The sequence below is a fragment of the Epargyreus clarus genome, unplaced genomic scaffold (assembly GCF_041222505.1).
Source record: "Epargyreus clarus isolate Ecla_fem2 unplaced genomic scaffold, WU_Ecla_fem_2.2 ptg000024l, whole genome shotgun sequence".
Lineage (NCBI taxonomy): Eukaryota > Metazoa > Arthropoda > Insecta > Lepidoptera > Hesperiidae > Epargyreus > Epargyreus clarus.
Genome location: NW_027332231.1, coordinates 6,346,114 through 6,355,402, shown reverse-complemented (window position 1 = coordinate 6,355,402; position 9,289 = coordinate 6,346,114). Strand labels below are relative to the sequence as shown.

At 32.2% G+C, this 9,289-nt stretch overlaps 1 long non-coding RNA gene across 1 annotated transcript; it reads left to right on the top strand.

Moving 5' to 3' along the window:
• The first annotated feature begins 455 nt into the window (after positions 1–455).
• On the top strand, positions 456–9,055 carry LOC140752506 (uncharacterized). The gene is made up of 8 exons (XR_012103440.1): positions 456–610; positions 2,351–2,402; positions 4,396–4,410; positions 5,356–5,385; positions 6,032–6,058; positions 7,787–7,813; positions 8,282–8,302; positions 8,903–9,055. It is a non-coding gene; the product is annotated as an uncharacterized LOC140752506 (long non-coding RNA).
• Positions 9,056–9,289: the final 234 nt, after the last annotated feature.

The following is a 9,289-nucleotide window of genomic DNA, read 5'->3' as shown; positions in this document are numbered from 1 at the left end:
GTTATGTATATTTTGTAACTAATAAACTTTTTACCTTCGCTCAACCTTACTAAGAACATATGCATATAACCATATGACGTTATATTACTCGAATGTATCACAATAAAGGAAGCATTAAGAGAAAGAAGATTGTAATGTAATGAATATTTTAATATCCTTCCAAATTTTTAAACAATAAAGATGACTCGACAAAAAACCATTATCTTTCCTCCCCTGTCCTCACGCAACTTATCTCCGCACCCTACATCAAAACATCTCACCACTGCTTCGTTACAATTATTTTGCTAAATAAAAACAAGTATCAATTAATAAAAGAAAATAACCGTTGACGAACAAATGAAATAAACGTAGGTACATAATTTTTTGTCATAGCCTATTATCACAAGTACCTACCTAATATAAAAATATTATGAGAATTATACCGTTGGTTTCCTCAGAATTCTTATCGGTCACAGAATTATTCGTAGTGGCGGGCAAGGCCTAAGGTTATCCAAACACGACGTACAATTTGCTCCGTAATTATAAAAGACAAAGTTGTTCCGTTCTCTGGCCACTAACTAAGATTTTTTTGTGACGGAATCACTACCTAATCAACATGTCTAAGTTTACTGTAAGTATTATGTAAACTTTTTATAATATTCATCAACAAACTAGCTTAGAGTCTTCATGATATTAAGCGGAAACTGCCACCCATGAATATCTGTAATCAATAGGACTATTCAGTCTACATACTACAAGTCTACTGCGGCCCATGGATATCAATAATCAACTTTAGATAGGACTATCCTACCTAAGGATGACTACAGATGCATTACTACCTTTGAAGACTCAGAACGCCTCGTAAAAGTATATATTATGTCCTTGACGCCATTATTTATCAAATGAAAGGTTTTCTAGTGTACTTTCAACATATATAGTAATAATAATATACAATTGTACATATTCATGTAAATAGATGCGAGTAAGGAGATTATTTATTCGAAGCGTTATGTCATAAGTCCAAAGTTGAAAACATATAAGTACGTGTTTAATGACAAAATATCAGATAATCAATGTAAAATTTAATAGTATATACGGGGTATTTAAATCTAATTATATACTTTATAATTATGGGTATAATTATATACTTTATAGTTAATATAAGTAGTTAATGTTTATGACTAATTTTATTGACTGCCATCTCATATAATTTAGATAAATTGATGTTATTTATAACTTTTTATCTAAAGTTTATTTTTTCCTTTTCAACATTTTAAAACAAATGACTTATAAAAAGAATATTTTTGTAATTTAACACAAATGAAATAAAAAGCACAAAATTAATTGGCAACATATTGAATTTATTTATTTGATTAATTAAAGCATAGATTAGTAAAGATGACTCACTCCTAACAAGAAAATGTACCCAGTTTGGAGAAATTAAATAGTTGCGTAAAAAAGTTTTGCCACGTCTCCGTGCTAAAATGTCCCTAAAATATTTGAAATATTTATTTATTACGTAAATTACGTAATTATTACGTAAATTAGTTATTTATTCGTAAATTTTCTCTAAAAATGTTTTTATTTGTCAAGAATTCAAAAAAAGAACTTACTAAAATAAGCCTTTTGGGGCTTCATTCAATTTCAAGGCGGCGAAGTATCTTTACTTATCTATGAATTAAAGCTACCGTAATAAGTTACTTCATTTGACAGGTGCCAAACTGATATTGTTATAATTCTTCTTTTGCATTCATTACATTGATTTCTGGTTCAGATATTGTAGCACAATATTAGTATTTATTTTATTTCATAAAATAATCACTACATATGCAAATATATGCACAATTAATGACACTTTTTGCCCTCTACTTTAGAACTCAATGTCGTAACCGATTTGCCTTCTTTGTCTTTATTTAACTTTTACGAAGGTCCAAATAAAACCTAGACATACCCAAACAGTATAAGATAATATTTATTTTACTTATTTATGACATTGGTCCAAAGCCAATATACCCAAGGTCTAAAATAATAAAGATCGCCACAAAATATGAAAATAAAAGAAATATTAGTCATCTCTTAAAATAAATTATAGCTGGGGAATAGTATAGAAACAAAAAAAAACTTAAATAGACCATCAAGTAATCGCATTCTAAATACAAAAAGTTTTTTAAAAACCGGATTTTATTTTTTTAATAAAAATATAATTTTATGCAAATTGTAAATTATTAGGTACCTATGATATTCTGTTAAAATAAATAATTCAAAAAGTTTATAACAGAAATAAATTCCGGGAAGGGGGAAATTACACTAAATCGGGTATAATCTCGCGAGTATATTATTTTTATTTTCATTAAACGATTTTATTTTTCAGTTTGTTCTCCTTCTGGTGGCAATGGTTGCCATCGTAGCCGCCCGCCCAAGAGGTAAGTTTGGATAAATTTGTATAAACATTTTTTTACTGATACTAATTAATTTTATTATTTAAACCAGTTAATTTTCCTTTCAAAATTATCTCCAATTTCTGTTTTGATTTATATAATCTGCTTTAGTAAGCAGATTCGTGTCATTAGATATTATACATATTAAGTAGGTATAAAAAAATAGAGTTTTTAATCATACTCAACTTTACACGATAACTTCCCTAGGCGCTTTGATGATTAAAGGTCGACTTGGTTAAATTCCGAGTCCAAGATAACAATTGAATGACAAAATATATTTTCATTAATTTCTTGTGTTTAACAAAAAAAAAAACCCAATTATTTATCTATCTATCTATGTTCCTCGTGTCTGTCTATGTTACTCGTGGATAATGTAGCTTTTGAATGGTGAAAGAATTTTTAAAATCGGTCCAGTACTTTTTGAGCCTATTTATTACAATCAAACAAACAAATAAAGTTTTCCTCTTTATAATATTAGTGTAGATTAAATTATGTTAAGTTTTATTTTATAATTAAACTTAAATAAAGTAGTAAAATAGACAAGGATAGGTACGTACCTACTTCAGAGGATAAACGTAGTTAAAAATTGGCGATTCAAACTTTGAAGATTTTATGTATATGATGTTTTTTTTTGTGCGGACCATCAATTCTTTTTCTAAAATAAAATTACATTAAGCTACTGTCTTATAAGACCCGTCAAAATCGGTCCTGTCTTTTCAACGATTACCCGAAACATACAGACTGACTGACAAATCTTTTAATTATGACTATGAAATTAGTAGGTACCTAATAAATTTATTATGATATTTCAAACAGACACTTCAATTTTATTTATTTATAGAATAAGTCGTAATATATAAAAATATAAAGGTCTCCTATTGCTTGTTTGGTATATAACACATTAGGTATACATATGTAAAGGAAAACACGGATCTTTGGTTATATTTACTTTAATAACTAGAAGCATTCAGATAAATATTAGCTGTTGAACATCAAAAGGTCTTGACGTAATAGCTATTTGATATTGTTATTTTTTATTTGCACTCCTCAATAACTTTTAACTTCACAAAAGTATTAAATAATAGTAAGTATACCTTTGCAACACGACTTTGCCTGCGTAATCTTCTTAAACTATTTTTATTAAATAATAACCCGACTACTTAAAAATATATAGTCTGTGGTACTGCCCCATTTTAGACTAGTCCAACGACACCCCTTATTTAAAATCCGTCAAGCCGTTTGGACTTAAGGACGTGCCAAAAAATAAGCCAACATACACACATACGCTCCAAAAACATTACCCTCCCAGTTCGAGAAAAAAGGAACAACAATGTCCAATTGAATTGACCTTTTTGATGTATCGTGGTGCCTATTAAAGAGAGGTCAATTTGTAACTACTCCACCGATTTTAAATCGATTCGTTTAGAATCATTATCATAATCTTAACAGAATAACAATTTAGCCAGCTACATAAGGTCTTAATTATACATCATAATTATACATAACTACTTACTAATTTAGTAAATCCCTAATGTAGATATTTAGTTTTTGGTAAATCGTTAAATTTTAGACCACTTTTTAGCTGATTAAAATCATTGAAGATATTTGCTGCAGGGATATTTATGGAACTAGATGTGGCGGTGTGCCTCCGGAACCGAACTAAGAAGGAATGTACCTTATTTTCATCATCATTTTAATAACCCTTTGTGGTTCGACTCCGGAGGCACCACCGCCAAACCCATTTGTGTCTAACAACAGCAGTCTTAGCTGCTGTATTCTGGTTTGAAGGATGTAGTAAGTGAGACATACTTTTCTGAGGCGTTCCAGCTTAGTCCTCTAATAGGAATATCTAATCCTATCTGATGTTGATTACAGATGTAATCGGCAATAGCCACTTATCATCAGGTGGACTGCATGCTTATCTGCTAGTCCTATATTATATGAAAAAAAACTAACACAGTTCCATTTTTTGTTGCAGTTGATGTCAGCGGAGGTAAGATCTTTAACTTTAATTTAAATATCATACAAATACATTTTGCATAACTCAATTGTTGTAGATATACATAAGGTTGCCAGGGTCAGGCCTTAAACAGTCGCGTCCAACCAAATATTTACACGTTTAATATTTATATAGAGGTAATTTTAGGTTCAGAAAATAGAATATAATGTTAATCGACGAAGTTAACAGTAGGTAAGTATAAGATTATATAAAAAGAGTTCATATATCAAAATTAACATAATAAATTCTTATCCATAAGTTATCACCAATTGGTAATAATCCGAGATAGAGTCAATGTAAAGCGGGATGAATGTTTTTGTATGAAAATCTTAACAATGTCCGCTCTATAGCCTTATACATTTAATTTTTTTGAATCATAAGAAGATAAGTACACGAAACATAGTTTATAAGTATACCCATTATCCATAGATTAGTAAAGATTACTCACTCCTAACAAGAAAATGTACCCAGTTTTGAGAATTGAAATAGTCGCGTAAAAAGTTTTGCCACGTCTCCGTGCTAAAATGTCCCTAAAATATTTGAAATAATTATTTATTTTTTATGTAAATTACGCAGTATTAGTTATTTATTCGTATTTTCCCTAAAAATGTTTTTATTTGTCAAGAATTCAAAAAAAGAACTTACTAATAAACCATTTGCGGCTTCATTCAACCTCAAGGCGGCGAAGTATCTTTACTAATCTATGAGTATACCTACCTAACGATAAGGCAGACGGGCTACGTGGTGGAAAGCAGTCACCGTCGCCTATGGACATTTGCAACACCAGACGTCACCAATGCATGGCCGGCTTCGTGTATTTACAATGTTTACATTTTATTTTATTATATTGATTTAGCATACTATCCAATGTAATTACATAAGTAGATATATGAAATATTCTGACAAACTTATAATACAATTGTTTGTTTCATTTCATAGGAGACCCCGCTGCTGATGGATCTGGAGGTGGTAATTATTAACATACTTACTTTAAAAAATATTTCTATTACAATACGTTCTAAAATCATGCAGTACGCCTTGTAACCTAACTAAATGTTAAATTGATTATAGATGTATTGTAACCTTCAAGGACTAAGGTGACACGCCTAATTCTGCCTTCAAATTTTCAAATCATAATAGCAAGAATAAAAAAATGTTATGCCGACGCAGTCCGACTGCTGAAATAATTAAGGTGCAGCAGTCGAATATAGCAGCAGTGATAGCCTAGTGGTTAAGAAACGCGGCCTCTCGATCGAGGGGTCCGAAGTTCAAATCCTAGGCACGCACCTCTGATTTTCAAAATTATGTGCGTATTAGAGTAGAAATTAATTATCACTTGCTTAAACGGTGAAGGAAAACATCGTGAGGAAATCTGCATACCTGAAAGATATATAAAAAAAATCTCAAAGGTATGTGAAGTCTACCAATACGCACTTGGCCAGCGCGGTGGACTATGGCCTAATCCTTCTCATTCTGAGAGGAGACCCGTGCCCAGCAGTGGAACAGTAATGGGTTGATGATGAGTCGAATATATTTACGAACATAGTATATATAATATATTTATTAACGATAGAAATGGTTTATCTATTATTTAATTTACTTTGTTTGTCCACAGTTAACGTCGTCGATGGAGACCAGCAAAGTAAATATAGTTTTAATTTATAATAATAATATACACACGCATAATCCGTCATTGGCGATAAAAATAGTTTAAAAGTATATAATTATAATGCAAGGTTTGATTAAATATATAGTCATATATAGGTTAAATATGTATTCGCCGACTTCAGACGAATATACGTGAGTACGACCATAAATAATCAACTTGGTACTCGCCTCGACGCTCGTCTGTTCTCAGCAGGATCTACATCCTTATAATAACTAAACCTACGTTTATCAGTACAAATCATGTTTATGCGTCTGTTTACGTGCGCGGTGTTTACATACTCGTCATTGTTGAAGACGTTACTCGGCCGAGTATCTAAACCTGGCACAGACATCCACATTCAAAGTAAAGACATATAAAGTTGTCTTGTAACATGTTTGCTTGAAGTATAATATGCATAATAATATGATATCTAGATATGTCATATAGTCATTATCAAAATGCCCTAATTCTCCGTAAGACTGTAACATGGATGCGATGGAAGTGGAAATGTTTACATACAATGATCATAATATTTTAATGATTATCGATAGCCAATTTACAAACTTTTTGCGCTATCTACCGACGTCTGCAGTTTTTGTGCGATTCAAATGTAAAATTCTATAATGGTTTATTGAAAAACATTTAATGGTAGGGATATTCCATCAAATACATCAAGGTCGACAACACATTGGTAAATCCCCGTAACGACGTAAGCGATGATGATAGCTCATAATTAGGGAGTTAACATACAAACAAATTGGAAGGTGGTAGAATCCTTTGTGGTTCGACTCCGGCGGCACCACCGCCACACCTATTTCTGCCTTATAACAGCAGCGTTATGCGCTTCTGCGTTCTGGTTTGATGAGTGTGGTAAGGGAGACATCTTTTCCGAGGCGTTTCAACTTAGTCAGGGATAGCGACACATCTGGGGAGCTCAGGTAGGAAATTCCTTATTACAGATGTCCATGGGCGGCAGTAGCTACTTACCATTCCTATATTATAATAAACAATGAGTTAATATAGAAGGGAGAGTTCACACTGACCGTTAATGACTCTCGCTGCTTGTCGTTAGAGATCGACGACCGAACCGAAGACCGTCGCTCATGTGTTACCTCCCTTAACTGGTTATTTAGTTACCTATAATTTAAAACGTAATATTATTTTAATTACGAGTTCTAATGGTCTAAACCTCTAATGTTCTTGAACTCTTTGCTGTTTAAGGGCAGAAATAAGTTTGTTTTTATAATGTACTCGTAGGAGTAGCACAGACAAGCACGCAGAACACTTGAGGGTAAGTGGCTACTGCCGCCCACGGAGATCTGTAATCAATCCTAGACATGATTAGATTCCTACCTGAGGTCCGGCTCAGATGCGCCGCTACCCCTGAGGATTATGCCGGAACGCCTCGGAAAATTATGTCTCCCTTACCACAGACTGCTGTTATGAGGCAGAAATAGGTGTGGCGATGGTGCCGTAGGAGTCGAACCACAAAGGGTTCCACCACCTTCAAGTATGGCAAAGCTGCCTCCGGAGACGAATCATTTAATCGTGTGGCCATTATTCAATCAATATTGTTGCAACTATAAAATAGATTAATAATTATTTAATGGTATAAATTCACCTACGTGTAATTGCATTTAGTATTTGTTTGTATATAAATAACGTTTTATTGACCATTTTAGTGACTCTATATTTAATATTTCTTATTGCGTATTGTTTCAGTTCACGTTGTAGATGGAGACGAACAAGGTAAATTTAACATATCTTTTACATAATACCTGTAAATAAATCACGTGTTACTAAGGAAAGCAGTGATAGCTAATTGAAACTCGGCCTTTCAGTCAGAAGGCAGTTAAACGGCTTTTCTGTTGAATGGTCTAAGGTTCGAGTCCCAGACAGCGCATCACTATTTTTTTTTTTCAAATTATGTGCAATACTTGCGAACGATGAAGGAAAATATCATAAGGAAATATAGAAGTTCTTAAAAAGTTTTCAAGGTTATGTAAAGTCTACCTTAAAAAAAAATCATTCCTTGTCACCACAAAACTAACTGACTCTGACATAAATTTGGAACTGGCATTTTAAAAAATTTGAATTGAGTCCAATACACAGGACAGAACACACCTAGAAAGACTGAAATTCTTAGCACAGTATTTAGTACAATCAATGCTTGCTGAAAATTCATTTTCATATAGTAATGCTTATTTTCTTTTTCAGTTCACGTGGTGGATGACAGTGGTAAGGATTTTCATTTTTAGGGTTCCGTACCCAAAGGGTAAAAACGGAACCCTATTACTAAAACTTCGCTGTCTGTCCGTCTGTCCGTCTGTCACAGGGTTATATCTTCGGAACCGTAATAGATAGACACATGAAATTTTTACAGAGGATGCATAACGGTGGCAGCTATAACAACAAATACTAAAAATAAAATAAAGTTGAATATTAAAGGGGTCTCCATACAACAAACCGGTATTTTTCGATCTAACTCTTAAACCGTACTAAGAAGACGGTTTAAATGTTTACAATTCGTTTAATATTATAAGTGGTATTATAATAAACACAAATAAGAACCATAAAACGTATTTTAATATAGTTATTTTAATTTTATTGTACGTTGTTTACGTATTATTCATCATCACCCCAACGCCATCTATTGTTGCATCATATAACTGAGTATTGTTGAAAATAATAAAATGAATAAAAATAAGTCAAAAATAATGAATGGTGGTACGGAAGCCTCCATGTGCGAGTTCGACTCGTACTTGGCGTTATTTTAAATAAAATAGCTATATATTGGCTTTGTGTTATAATTAAAAAATAACCCTTTTTTCTTTTCAGGACCACACGCAAGAAACTAGTACTAATACTGTGAAGAAATGTAATTGAAATTAAGTAAATAATAATAATAGTACCAACAATAATATATCAGGAGTTCCTTAATGTACTCGTATGTATAACATAAATAATGTAAGATGATAATAAATTGCCATTTATTTTAATTTTTGAATTTGTTTTTTTTTGTGTCCATGGTACCCACAATGCAGTATAAATACTATTGGGGGACATTAAAAGCGACGAAGCGATATATGTTTTTGTTGTCTCCATACCCCAGCACCCACCACACGCGATAAATCCTATCGCGGGACAATAAATGTACAAAGCGTTATTATTATTTAATATAAAATAAAAAAATTGTCAATTCAGCGAGGTAATGCTGCTATTTTG